General features: G+C 37.0%; 2 long non-coding RNA genes across 2 annotated transcripts; both read left to right on the top strand.

Moving 5' to 3' along the window:
• Positions 1–347: 347 nt before the first annotated feature.
• LOC139944679 (uncharacterized) lies at positions 348–2,724 on the top strand. Its single transcript, XR_011787007.1, has 3 exons — positions 348–549; positions 1,784–1,875; positions 2,672–2,724. It is a non-coding gene; the product is annotated as an uncharacterized lncRNA (long non-coding RNA).
• A 16-nt stretch (positions 2,725–2,740) lies between these two features.
• LOC139944678 (uncharacterized) lies at positions 2,741–5,142 on the top strand. Its single transcript, XR_011787006.1, has 3 exons — positions 2,741–2,817; positions 4,270–4,360; positions 4,862–5,142. It is a non-coding gene; the product is annotated as an uncharacterized lncRNA (long non-coding RNA).
• The last annotated feature ends 9,948 nt before the right edge of the window (positions 5,143–15,090 follow it).

Here is a 15,090-nt window from a genome sequence, read left to right as displayed (position 1 = left end):
CGCACCGATCCATCGCTCAGTCTGTTGATTGACACGCCCCCCCCCCCCCCCGTGACCTCCCGGTCCACTTTTTACATATCTGTACACATTTGCAGCCGGAGATCATTTTATAGAAATTATAATACTTAAAAAACATTATTAAAAACCGATAGCTTTGTTTATAATAATTAAAATACACTCTATTTAATATCGTTAAAAATGCATGTTTGTTCCATTATCCAGTAGGGGTGTTCCGCTAAGAGGGCACTGGAAGTCTCACATTTCACTCCAGCCCATCGCCCCAAAACTGTTTACCAACAATTAAATCAGTACATTCCTTTAAAACATCTTTATACTGAACACTATATTTTAGCATTTGTTATTTTATTTTCATTAAATTAATGTTCGTTATATTTCCAACACCCCCTCATAAAGATCTCTTTCGTTTCGAGCGTCCTTTCTCTCTCTCACAAGCTCGAGGAGATAGCCAGCCTAGGAAAACTGGATGTCGACAATTCTTCTACATTTTATGAGCACTTCAGCGGACAAAATCTCTACCCACTGAGCGAGGTGAGTTGACATTATCTATATATTCCGGTGAAGATCTCTTGCAGTCAATGTGAGGATTTTAAACACTCACAATGAAGAAATCATTACGATTTTCTAAGTTTGGGCTCGGCGGCCATTTTGAAAACCACGTGTGTAGTGCTTTTTTAGTGGTGGTTTATATTTTTTAACAAACACATTTTCCCACATTAATGGGTGGGCGGAGCAAGGAAGGGGCCCTTTTATTTTAGGCTTAAAGTATATAAGTGGGATGAGTTCTGAAGCTTAAATAAATACTCTAAATAAGCTTGAATGTGAAAGTTCGAATTGTACATATATATGAATGAATATTTTTAAATAAAATAATGTGTTTGGTTGGTTGGGTCGCACTAAATACAGACAATACAGTACACGACCCCTCAAAACAACAACTTTTATAAGCACTTTAAATGAACATATAGGTCAACTGTTAATAATTATGTAGAAGAGTCATATGCACCTAAATTATTCAAAATGTATATATTGTGTTTTTAACTGCAAAAAAGGCTTTTTTTTACCCGAATTACAAGCATCTGTCATGTTTTTTTTTTCAACATATATATATGGATATGTCATCAAATAACGCTATTTTTGTAAGAGATCATCTTGAATAATGTAGAATCATATACTAAGTGTACGCATTGTGCAGGTCACTCCCTCTCGTCACAGTTCAACTAACAATGTTGTGATGATGATTGTGCCTTAAAGAGTTGTACATGCCTGTCCTACTCCTGTTGATAGGGGGCGCTCTAATGAGACATTTCAACTTAATACGTGTCAAATCAGCAGAGGGAGTCCAGCATATTTTGCACTATTTATTGGACAACTGTGACAGCTTTGAATAGTCTATTAGTTGAACTGAAGAGGGTGGTTTACAAGCTTATTGAAAATAGACAATACTTCGATGATTAACAGGGTGAATTTCTGCCATAAAAACATCCTTGTCGCAAAGCTGTATGGTTTCAGATGCTTGAATTTGATACCGCAGCTGAGTTCTCAAATTCACTTTAAATATTTTAGTGAGACATAACTTCAATAAAAAACTACGTTCCTTCGTTCCTGCAGAGGAAGCCATTTCTCTTAATGTTTTATATCAACAGCTCTCCATTGGTCATTAATACTAAGTAAGTTTTTATGCTAACAATTCTTTTGAGTAATTACCAATAGTGTCCTTATTACCAATAACTTTAACTTATTAACTGATTATGTTCCCTCTCAGACGTGTACCTTTTGCTGACAGCTCCAATCATTCCATTTATTAAGAAGACCGCAGGCACCGACAGCTCGATGTGTCCATCATGTACTATACAGGTGAGTTTATACAACAGCTTGTATTAAGCTGTAGCTGTGAGCCTGCAATTGACATTGTATTTAGCTTTCAGTACTAAATAGGAGCAAACTCGTGCTTAAACCCTTTCTCCCACCCTCTTGCCCCTATTGAGGTTGAAGAATGCATAGTGTGAGGTTTTATACAATGAAAACAATTGCAAAATTTCCCTAAAATGCAAAAGGCGTTTTTATCAAATTTTAGCCTTGTGCGTTTTTCAAATTGGTCAAATTCTGGTTTAATTTATCAAATTTTGCTGCTTTTTTTAGCAAATTTTGGTCAAATTTCCTCGACAACGCAGCAAGGCTTTCCTTATAGCCTGACAGATTTTGCTTAAAAACGTGTACAAGGCCTTGTGGTTTTATCAAATTTTTCCTGAAAATGTGGTTTAGTCAAATTTTGCCTGAAAATGTGTACTAGGCTATATCTAATATAGCTTGAAAACTTTTGCTTGAAAATGTGGTTAAGGCCTTGTGGTTTTATCAAATTTTGCCTGAAAGTGTGGCTTTATCAAATTTTGCCTGAAAATGTGGTGTTATCAAATTAACTTTGCATGAAATGTGAACAAGGATAAGCCATGTGGTTTTATCAAATTTGGCCTGAAAATGTGGCTTGAGCAAATTCTGCTTGAAAACGGTACAAGGTTTGGTTTTATAAAATTTTGCCTGAAAATGTGTACCAGGCTATAGGGGTCTTTTCCAGTTTTAATCATAACAGAAAGAGGTTATGCACCTAGAAATTGAACACTTGAGTAACAAATCTGTTAACTTGATCTTTCAGGGCTATGAAGCTAAAAATATTCTGAAATCAACTTTGATTGGAATCACCTCTCTACTGATCTCTATTGAAGGCTGCAGTGTATAAAGGAGAGCAACTGTAAAGATGGTCTAAGACAAGAAGAGGATGTAATTCGTTGGTATTATATGGTGAGTTAAAAAAGTTAAAGTTTCTGATGGCAACTTCAAACCTCACAGCTCTTGAGCAGTAACTAAAGACAAAGAGACATTACCAATTGCACTGGAGAAATACATCCTTATTGAGCTCAGCTTTGTCACTAGCTTGGTGTAGAAAAACAAGAGAGTGTTGAGAGTTAATCAAACTTGCTTCTTGAGTAGAACTGCTGGCTTATGAACAATATAAATGATCTGTTTGTGTGAAACTGTTAAAGTTTTAGTGAAAATATTACACAAGAATCATTCTGGTTTGTCAAAGTTTATGCTGTTTTTAGTGCTGTGCATGACTGGAGTTGGTACTTTTTTGTAGGCGTTTAAAGATTATGGGATTTCCCTTGGGTTGTTACTTGTTTTGTTAAACACAACACAAACTTATAATCAGAAAGATTCATCTCTAGTGTTGCAAGGGTCGTGGAATCAAATCCCATAGAGTATTGCCTGATTTTTTTCTTCACATAACTACGGAAAGTACTGATTATACAATGCTAATACAGCTTGGTGTAAGGGTAAAACTAAAATCCTGCATTTTAATGTTTTTCTTGACTGTACAGCGCTTTGAAACAGTGTTAAAGCGCTTTATAAATGCATTTAAATTAAGTTAAGTTAAGTTAAAACCGGGGTTCTTAATCCTGATGAAAATTTCCGTCAGCTAAACAGCTCTTGAGAAGTAACTATAGATAAAGAGACATGACCAATAACATTGAAGAAACACCCATAGGGCTCAATTTCACTTGCCTGGTGCAAAATTGGGGAGGTAGTGCTTTCTGCTCTACCGTCTAGGCTTCGGACTTATGATACCCAAGCCTACATTTGTATGGACTGTGAAAGGGGTTACCCTGTTTCAGCCCTAGAAGTAGGTGGCAATGGCCTCTGGAATAAATAGTTATTACCCACACCTTGAAGTGGCCTTCAGGCCTTGTGTGTCAGGCGACATGCATAAAAAAAAAGATTACTGAGAGTGCTGAGAAAGTCGCATATAAATGTAGGTGTATTGGCAAAATCAAAGTTAGTATTCTTTATCCCCATGCAAATTTCCATCAATTAAACAAAACAAATTCTTGAACTTGTTAATTTATACTATGGTTATGTCATGTGCTTCAAATGTTTTATTCTGAGAGCTAACTGGCACGACTGATCAATAAACTTCATATCATCAGCACCCCTTAAGAGAACTGTTCCCAGCATTTGGCATCCCCTGAGTTGCTGTTGCTTAATTATTTTGCACAAGTCAAAATACCCCTAATGTGCATGAGCTTAGCCAATCATTGCATTAATGTTTTCTAAGTCTTGTCTTCATTTGTGATTGATGTATTGAAAACAAATCTATTGAAAAAACGAAATTGTATCTGACTAGCTGTTTTACTGATGGACAATGTGTATAACAAATCTAAATGTTGCAAATTGTGAAACATTTTTGTGTTGCAGTCAGGCTTGGGGATCTCCATTGCAACTACCCGTCACCAAGTAGATGTCCAAGACCAGCCTCTGATGCAGGGGCTTCACTCTCCAGTAAAAGGTTAACACCCAGAAAACACATTTTTAATATTAACACCGGTCCATTAAGATCTGGAATAATTGTGCAGAAGTCATGTGGCTCTTGTTTGTACAGAAGTCAAATCAGTTTTATGTCTTGATTTGAATTGACAGGCTAGGTTGTGTTTTTATGTCAAGCTTTTTCAAGCTTCCAAAAGGTGCATCAATCATTGTAATACATTTTTAGGTTGGTTAAAAATTTAATTCAAGCATAATTCCTGCCATGAGTAGTTGGTGGAAAGGAGGTGAAACAAAGTACTTGTTTCTCAAATGTCCTCAAAGAGTACTACAACCCACTGTTAACAGAAAAACAGACGAGTAATGGTTTGAAAATTAATCAGGAAAACATTGATCACTTATCACACTAAAACAAAACCCTGATATCATTGGGGAGGAGGTCACCCCTGCAAGAGATTTTGCACTGAAACAAAAATTGTTTGCTTGCAATTGCATACAAACCGTTTGCTTATTCTTTCCTTGCTAGTATTTCCTACAACCAACCAAGTAAGGAGACACCCCCTACTGACATCTTGAAGGCTGCAGGGTATAAAGGAAAGCAACACGTATGAAACATCAGTATCATCAAGACATCCTAGCTGTTCATCTATGTAAGAACCCAGCAATTTGTTATCATCAATTGTAAGAAATTTATGGTAGATATTATCGTAGTTTGATTTTCTGTGTTTTTCTAATTGGTGTATAGTGGGCTGTTGCCGCAATACTGTACAGTTTGGATGTGAAATGGACAAATTGTAAACCTATTTTGGACCGAAAGTACTAGATTGGGTTTTAAAACATACACCTGAACAAGTAAAACACCCTAGTAATGAAAAACATTACATTTTTCATTTGAATCTGAGGTGATTCATCAATAGTTATAACTAAACAGACCCATAATCTTGTAACTACGAGCACCATTGCAAATAACAAGCACATACGCGTTTGTTTGCGCTAACTTGGTGGTGCGACAACTTCAAAGATTAAAGGGACCTGGACACTTGCACGTGGCAGGTGGGGTCCTACTTCCGGCTCGGGCCGCTGGGTGGTTGATCTTAAAGGTGCATTCGGGCTCCTTTCCTTAGGAGGGCCAGTGTTATCACAAATGGTTGACCAACGGAAGTAGTCCCTAGTCTTTTCGGCTAGCGGACCGCCTTAGTAAAGTAGGGGACTGCCCTGGGTAACCCTGGGGCGGCGGACCTGACCCGCTCGGGAGGGCGGTGCAAAGGCCCCGATGATCTGGAAAAGCGCGTGGGGCCGGTATCCTGGGACCTGCACGATTGGTAGCCCTGCTAATTGAACAAACCTTACCAGGATGAATAGACCAAATTTGAAACTAAAATTTGTTGCTTGCAATGGTGTACTTAATTACAAGATCATGGGTCGGTTTAGATATTACTATTAATGAATCACCTCAGATTCTAATATAAAAAAAAATGTTTTACATAACTGTTATGTTTTACTTTATCAGTTGTATATACAGTAACCTCGAGCCTTGTGGTTTTATCTCGAAAATGTGTACAAGGCATAGCCTTAAAGGCAGTGGACACTATTGGTAATTCCTCAAAATAATTATAGGCTTAAAACCTTACTTTGTAACGTGTAATGGGGAGAGGTTGATGGTATAAAACATTGTGACCAACAGCTCCCTCTGAAGTGACCTAGTTTTGGAGAAAGGAGTAATTTTCCACGAATTTGATTTCGAGACCTCAACTTGAAGTCTCAAAATCAACCATAAAGCGCACACAACTTCTTGTGACAATGGTGTTTTTTCTTTCATAGTTATCTCGCAACTCCGATGACCGGTTGAGCTCAAATTTTCACAGGTTTGTTATTTTATGCATATGTTGAGATACACCAAGTGAGAAGACTGATCTTTGACAATTACCAAAATAGTACACTGTCTTTAAGGTTTTTATCAAAGTTTGCCTGAAAATGTTGTTTTATTTTTATTTTGCCTGAAAATGTGGCTTAATCAACTTGCCTGAAAATGTGTGCAAGCCTATAATAGCCTAATGGCTTTATCAAATTCTGCCTGAAAGTGTGGCTTTTTCAAATCTTGCCTGAAAATGTGTGCAAGCCTTATGGTTTTATCACATTTTGTCTGAAAATGGGGCTTTATCAATTTTTCCATTAAAATGTGTGCAAGGCTATAGCCTTAAGGTTTTAATCAAATTTTGCCTGAAAATGTGGCTTTATCAAATTTTCCATGAAAATGTATGCAAGGCTATAGCCTTATGGTTTTTATCAAATTTTGCCAAAAAATGTGGCTTTATCAAATTTTCCATGAAAATGTGTGCAAGGCTATAGCCTTATGGTTTTAATCAAATTTTGGCTGAAAATGTGGCTTTATCAAATTTTGCCTGAAAATGTGTGCAAGGCTATAGCCTTATGGTTTAATCACATTTTGCCTGAAAATGGGGCTTTATCAATTTTTCCATGAAAATGTGTGCAAGGCTATAATAGCCTTATGGTTTTTATCAAATTTTGGCTGAAACTGGCTTTATCAAATTTTGCCTGAAAATGTGTGCAAGGCTATAACCTTATGGTTTTATCACATTTTGCCTGAAAATGGGGCTTTATCAATTTTTCCATTAAAATGTGTGCAAGGCTATAGCCTTATGGTTTTAATCAAATTTTGCCTGAAAATGTGGCTTTATCAAATTTTCCATGAAAATGTATGCAAGGCTATAGCCTTATGGTTTTTATCAAACTTTGGCTGAAACTGTGGCTTTATCAAATTTTGCTTGAAAATGTGTGCAAGGCTATAGCCTTATGGTTTTATTACATTTTGCCTGAAAATGGGGCTTTATCAATTTTTCCATTAAAATGTGTGCAAGGCTATAGCCTTATGGTTTTAATCAAATTTTGCCTGAAAATGTGGCCTTATGGTTTTAATCAAATTTTGCCTGAAAATGTGGCTTTATCAAATTTTCCATGAAAATGTATGTCTGAAAATGGGGCCTTATGGTTTTAATCAAATTTTGGCTGAAAATGTGGCTTTATCAAATTTTGCCTGAAAATGTGTGCAAGGCTAAAGCCTTATGGTTAAATCACATTTTGCCTGAAAATGTGTGCAAGGCTATAGCCTTATGGTTTTTATCAAATTTTGGCTGAAACTGTGGCTTTATCAAATCTTGCCTGAAAATGTGTGCAAGGCTATAGCCTTATGGTTTTATCACATTTTGTCTGAAAATGGGGCTTTATCAATTTTTCCATTAAAATGTGTGCAAGGCTATATGGTTTTTATCAAACTTTGGCTGAAACTGTGGCTTTATCAAATTTTGCCTGAAAATGTGTGCAAGGCTATAGCCTTATGGTTTTATCACATTTTGTCTGAAAATGGGGCTTTATCAATTTTTCCATTAAAATGTGTGCAAGGCTATATGGTTTTTATCAAACTTTGGCTGAAACTGTGGCTTTATCAAATTTTGCCTGAAAATGTGTGCAAGGCTATAGCCTTATGGTTTTATTACATTTTGCCTGAAAATGGGGCTTTATCAATTTTTCCATTAAAATGTGTGCAAGGCTATAGCCTTAAGGTTTTAATCAAATTTTGCCTGAAAATGTGGCTTTATCAAATTTTCCATGAAAATGTGTGCAAGGCTATAGCCTTATGGTTTTTATCAAATTTTGGCTGAAACTGTGGCTTTATCAAATCTTGCCTGAAAATGTGTGCAAGGCTATAGCCTTATTGTTTTATCACATTTTGCCTGAAAATGGGGCTTTATCAATTTTTCCATTAAAATGTGTGCAAGGCTATAGCCTTATGGTTTTAATCAAATTTTGCCTGAAAATGTGGCTTTATCAAATTTTCCATGAAAATGTATGCAAGGCTATAGCCTTATGGTTTTTATCAAACTTTGGCTGAAACTGTGGCTTTATCAAATTTTGCTTGAAAATGTGTGCAAGGCTATAGCCTTATGGTTTTATTACATTTTGCCTGAAAATGGGGCTTTATCAATTTTTCCATTAAAATGTGTGCAAGGCTATAGCCTTATGGTTTTAATCAAATTTTGCCTGAAAATGTGGCCTTATGGTTTTAATCAAATTTTGCCTGAAAATGTGGCTTTATCAAATTTTCCATGAAAATGTATGTCTGAAAATGGGGCCTTATGGTTTTAATCAAATTTTGGCTGAAAATGTGGCTTTATCAAATTTTGCCTGAAAATGTGTGCAAGGCTATAGCCTTATGGTTTAATCACATTTTGCCTGAAAATGGGGCTTTATCAATTTTTCCATTAAAATGTGTGCAAGGCTATATGGTTTTTATCAAACTTTGGCTGAAACTGTGGCTTTATCAAATTTTGCCTGAAAATGTGTGCAAGGCTATAGCCTTATGGTTTTATCACATTTTGTCTGAAAATGGGGCTTTATCAATTTTTCCATTAAAATGTGTGCAAGGCTATATGGTTTTTATCAAACTTTGGCTGAAACTGTGGCTTTATCAAATTTTGCCTGAAAATGTGTGCAAGGCTATAGCCTTATGGTTTTATTACATTTTGCCTGAAAATGGGGCTTTATCAATTTTTCCATTAAAATGTGTGCAAGGCTATAGCCTTAAGGTTTTAATCAAATTTTGCCTGAAAATGTGGCTTTATCAAATTTTCCATGAAAATGTGTGCAAGGCTATAGCCTTATGGTTTTATCACATTTTGCCTGAAAATGGGGCTTTATCAATTTTTCCATTAAAATGTGTGCAAGGCTATAGCCTTATGGTTTTAATCAAATTTTGCCTGAAAATGTGGCTTTATCAAATTTTCCATGAAAATGTATGCAAGGCTATAGCCTTATGGTTTTTATCAAACTTTGGCTGAAACTGTGGCTTTATCAAATTTTGCTTGAAAATGTGTGCAAGGCTATAGCCTTATGGTTTTATTACATTTTGCCTGAAAATGGGGCTTTATCAATTTTTCCATTAAAATGTGTGCAAGGCTATATAGCCTTATGGTTTTAATCAAATTTTGCCTGAAAATGTGGCTTTCTCAAATTTTCCATGAAAATGTATGCAAGGCTATAGCCTTATGGTTTTTATCAAATTTTGCCTAAAAATGTGGCTTTATCAAATTTTCCATGAAAATGTATGCAAGGCTATAGCCTTATGGTTTAATCACATTTTGCCTGAAAATGGGGCTTTATCAATTTTCCATGAAAATGTGTGCAAGGCTATAGCCTTATGGTTTTTATCAAATTTTGGCTGAAACTGTGGCTTTATCAAATCTTGCCTGAAAATGTGTGCAAGGCTATAGCCTTATGGTTTTTATCAAATTTTGGCTGAAAATGTTTTGGAAAAGTTTGGTTTTGTGTGTACAAAAATAAAGGCTACTCTTTAGGGGCGAATCAATTTATGTTTTGGTTGCCCCGAAGTGAAAGACTAATATCTCATTATTACTTGAGTCGTCTAGTTGGCTGCCATATTTAAACACAGTGCAGCAATGGGTGTATTTGATTTTTACACCTAATTTCATATGCGCAAAAGAACTTAGCTAAAAGCGCTTTTATACACACCCAATCGCATTGTAGTTAAACATGGTGGCCTGGATGAGGGTCCATCTTAACCCTATGGAACCCACCCCCACACTGTAGGGGGGGCTAACCTTGGTCCTTAAAGTGTGGAGGTGGGTTCCATCGAGATAAGATGGGCTATCCACATTTGAATTGGGGGGGGGGGAGTGGGGGTTGATGCAAATAAAACACAAGTTACAAGGAGAGTTCTGTTCAATTTTTTATTAAAAATTTTGGCCAAAAAAAAAGCAGAGTCGTGCAAACACCTGTGCCTGTCGGTGGGCCCCCTCGGCCACCTGGAACTTGTGATGGTCCAAAGGTCCAAATGCAATGGTTGATATGTTCTCTGTTCAGTGAAGTTCAATTAGATGCGCTACTAGTGGTTTGTAACAACGATGTACTGTCTTACAAATCTAACAAGCTAGACGCAATTTAGCAGTTTGTTTTAGACGCAGAAGTGCTGAGCAGAAGGTAGTTGTTGCTTGCTTAAATGAAATGGTGCCCTCAAGAGTGCTTAGGATTTCACCGATTGTGGTTTCGCAACCAAGCTGCACTGGTGGTGCTAAGAGGTGTCGACACTTGTTCCAATGGGATCCTAACTCGACAGATGATGACAACTTCTATCCAGATGATGATGTGCTGGTCGGAGAAACAAGTTCTGTAATGGCCAGTAATTTAGTAACCAATTGTGTGTAAAGCAAGTTGCCGAAATTCTTCAGAAAAGTGCTGACGTATCACACAAACGTCAAAAATTTGTTCAGCAGTTTGAACATTAGTAGTGATTTTTTTCTCACTGCATGTTTGCCAATAAATGATACTGGAGATGACATTGGATCAATATTATGTCTACCATCCCTAAAGAAAATGACCTTGACCAAATATTTCAAGAGAATACGCAATGTCAGGGGAATATGGGCAATTCAAAACACAGGTGAAAGTGTGGAGAATACGCAACACAAGGGGAAGTATGGATAATTCAAAACACAGGTGAAAGTGTAGAGAATACGCAACACCAGGGGAATTATGGGTAATTCAAAACACAGGTGAAAGTGTAGAGAATACGCAATTAAGACCAGGGGAAGTATGGGTAATTCAAAACACAGGTGAAAGTGGAGAGAATACGTAATACCAGGGGAATTATGGGTAGTTCAAAACACAGGCGAAAGTGTAGAGAAAACACAATACCAGGGGAATTGTGGGTAATTCAAAACACTGGTGAAAGTGTAGAGAATACGCAATACCAGGGGAATTATGGGTAATTCAAACACAGGTGAAAGTGAAGAGAATAGGCAACACCAGGAGAATTATGGGTAATTCAAAACACAGGTAAAAGTGTAGAGAATACGCAATACCAGGAGAATTATGGGTAATTCAAAACACAGGTGAAAGTGTAGAGAATACGCAATTAAGACCAGGGGAAGTATGGGTAATTCAAAACACATGTGAAAGTGTAGAGAATACGTAATTAAGACCAGGGGAAGTATGGGTAATTCAAAACACAGGTAAAAGTGTAGAGAATACGCAATACCAGGAGAATTATGGGTAATTCAAAACACAGGTGAAAGTGTAGAGAATACGCAATTAAGACCAGGGGAAGTATGGGTAATTCAAAACACAGGTGAAAGTGGAGAGAATACGCAATACCAGGGGAATTATGGGTAATTCAAAACACAGGTGAAAGTGTAGAGAAAACACAATACCAGGGGAATTATGGGTAATTCAAAACACAGGTGAAAGTGTAGAGAATACGCAATTAAGACCAGGGGAAGTATGGGTAATTCAAAACACAGGTGAAAGTGTAGAGAATACCCAACACCAGGGGAATTATGGGTAATTCAAAACAGGTGAAAGTGTAAAGAATACGTAATTAAGACCAGGGGAAGTATGGGTAATTCAAAACACAGGTAAAAGTGTAGAGAATACGCAATACCAGGGGAATTATGGGTAATTCAAACACAGGTGAAAGTGAAGAGAATAGGCAACACCAGGAGAATTATGGGTAATTCAAAACACAGGTGAAACTGTAGAGAATACGCATAAAGACCAGGGGAAGTATGGGTAATTCAAAACACAGGTGAAACTGTGGAGAATACGCAATTAAGACCAGGGGAAGTATGGGTAGGCTAATTCAAACCACAGGTGAAAGTGTAGAGAATACACAATTAAGACCAGGGGAAGTATGGGTAACTCAAAACACAGGTGAAAGTGTAGAGAATACACAATTAAGACCAGGGGAAGTATGGGTAATTCAAAACACAGGTGAAAGTGTAGAGAATACGCAATACCAGGGGAATTATGGGTAATTCAAACCACAGGTGAAAGTGTAGAGAATACACAATTAAGACCAGGGGAAGTATGGGTAACTCAAAACACAGGTGAAAGTGTAGAGAATACGCAATACCAGGGGAATTATGGGTAATTCAAACACAGGTGAAAGTGAAGAGAATAGGCAACACCAGGAGAATTATGGGTAATTCAAAACACAGGTGAAAGTGTAGAGAATACGCAATCAAGACCAGGGGAAGTATGGGTAATTCAAAACACAGGTGAAAGTGTAGAGAATACGTATGCCAGGGGAAGTATGGGTAATTCAAAACACAGGTGAAAGTGGAGAGAATACCCAACACCAAGGGAATTATGGGCAACTCAAAACACAGGTGAAAGTGTAGAGAATACGCAATACCCGGGGAACTATTGGTAATTCAAAAAACAGGTGAAAGTGTAGAGAATACCCAACACCAGGGGAAGTATGGGTGATTCAAAACACATTTGAAAGTGGACAGAATACGCAACACAGGGGGAAGTATGGGTAATTCAAAGCATGTGAAAGTGTAGAGATTACGCATAATCAGGGGAAGTATGAGTAATTCTAAACACAGGTGAAAGTGTAGAGAATACGCAACACAAGGGGAGTAGGGGGTAATTCAACACACATGTGAAAGTGTATAGAATTAGGAACACCTTTGGAAGTATGGGTAGTTCAAAACACATTTGAAAGTGTAGGGAATAAGCAACATCAGGGGACGTACTGTATGGGTAATTCAAAACACATATGAAAGTGTAGAGAATACGCAATACCTTTGGAAGTATGGGCAATTCAAAACACTTGTGAAAGTGTAGAGAATACACAACACCAGAGGTAGTATGGGTAACTCAAAATACAATGAAAGTGTAGTGAACATGCAACGCTTGACCTCTTCTAAAAAACCAACCAATTCAAATGAATAGGAATCCAATGTCATCTTTGGTATCAAAAGGCAATAAAAAAGGGTGTTCTTACTAGATATTTTGATGTTAAGTGGTATGACCAAGCAGAACATGTTTCTCCAGCCCTCATATCATCAACTGAATAGAAGTCCTCATCATCCACCAAGTCTAGATTCCATTGGCTCAAGCGAAGACATCTTTTGGCACCTTTGTTGATCTAAAAAGATCCCCAGCGCAAACCTGTTTACTAGAGAACAAAAGAGTGACGTGACCAACAAAAGGCTAAATGATAAGGGGCCCTCATCCCGACGTCTTGAGAGATCTTGCCGACCAAACATTTTAGGGACCAACCACTACTTTCCAGCTCGTAATGCGCTAGTATGTATGCATCCAAAAATTGCTTCGCTCTAGCTCATCAAATTTGTAAGGCATTACACCAGTGAAACAAAACACTAGTGGTTCATCTAATTGAGCTTCAGTGAACAGAGAACATACCTTCCATTGCACCCAGACCAGCAGGACCAACACTTGTTCCAGGCAGCCGAGGGGGTCCACCAACAGGCACAGGTGTTTGCACAACTCTGCGAGTTTTTCAGAGGGTTTGGATGAGGCCCTAACATACATGTTAAACTAATCAGAATGAGCTGCTCCTACACAATGAGTCCAAAAGGTTTTTCTGTGGTTTTACCTTGAACTCTGAAAAATATTCTCAATATCTTTCAGAGGTAAAAACGTAATGAAAAAAGTACAATGAGTAAGGGAATTTTATCATTGTGTTAGACAGAAATTTCCATATCTCTGTAAGATACTAAAGTTTCCATAATTTTGCTCAATTTCTGACAAACGTTAGCAACTTTTCTAATAAATATAATTCAACACTTTTTGAAAACACTGAAATTTAACCCCCCCCCCCCCAAAAAAAAAAAAAAAAAGTTTTATCAGTCCTTTTTTGGATGGAAAAGTGTATAATTATCTCTACACAAGATACTGAGATTTCAATAATTTCGTTTTTTTGTGTGCAACATTTCTGCAACAATGACTTTGATTGCGAGAAAATTCATTATTTAAATTAAAACAACTCTTTTCCATGGTCTCATTCTTTGGTAGGAGCAACTCGTACATTAAAACTAAACACACTTAAATAATAACACAAAGACATATGATTCAGAAAAGGCTGTTAGGGTTTTCTCTTCAATTCTTAGCGTCAAAAATTTCTGCAAACATTTGTTTGAAATTTCTCTGAACAGTTTTAATCAGAGTGCTCTCTGACTGGTAAAACTGTTTCCCAAGAAGACAATCAGAGTGCCCTGATTATCCGCAAGGAATGGTAACAATTATATGTTCATCCAAAAGTTCTGCAAACTTTTTTTCAAAATGCTTATGAACAGATTCAACCAGAGTGCTCTCTGACTGGGAAAACTGTTTCCCAAGAAGACAATCAGAGTGCCCCATTATCTGCAAGGGAACATTTTTCTTTGATATTCTAAGAATTTTTATTAACTTTGTATGTATGCCTTTATTGGAATCATACACCTTTGTGAGGATAAGGGATGGATCTTGGGACAAAAGGGGAATATTTTAGTGATTCACCACACAGGGAGAAGTGTGGGTAAATCTAAACACAAGTCAAAGTGGTTACTTTCACCATACAGGGGGTAGTATGGATAACACACCACAAAAATAAAATGTGAGTAATTCACAACACAATGAGAAGTGTAATTTACCACAGTGTAAGGAATAGGTTGATCACCACACAAAGGAAAGTGTGAGTAGTTAACCACACAAGATTATTGGCACAACCTGAAAAATTTACTATAGCTAAACTAGACTAATTTTTACTTTGACTCCTAAGTTTTATACTTAAATTGACACTGACTACTTTGACAATAAGAGGAGATTTCAAAGCATTTGAAGTATGCGTCGATTAACACACAAAGGAGGTATAAGTGATTTGCTACACAAGGGAATGTTTAGATGATTCAAGGGAAGTTTGAGTGTAATTAT

The sequence above is a fragment of the Asterias amurensis genome, chromosome 11 (assembly GCF_032118995.1).
Source record: "Asterias amurensis chromosome 11, ASM3211899v1".
Classification (NCBI taxonomy): Eukaryota; Metazoa; Echinodermata; class Asteroidea; order Forcipulatida; family Asteriidae; genus Asterias; species Asterias amurensis.
This window is presented reverse-complemented; position numbering and strand designations above follow the sequence as displayed.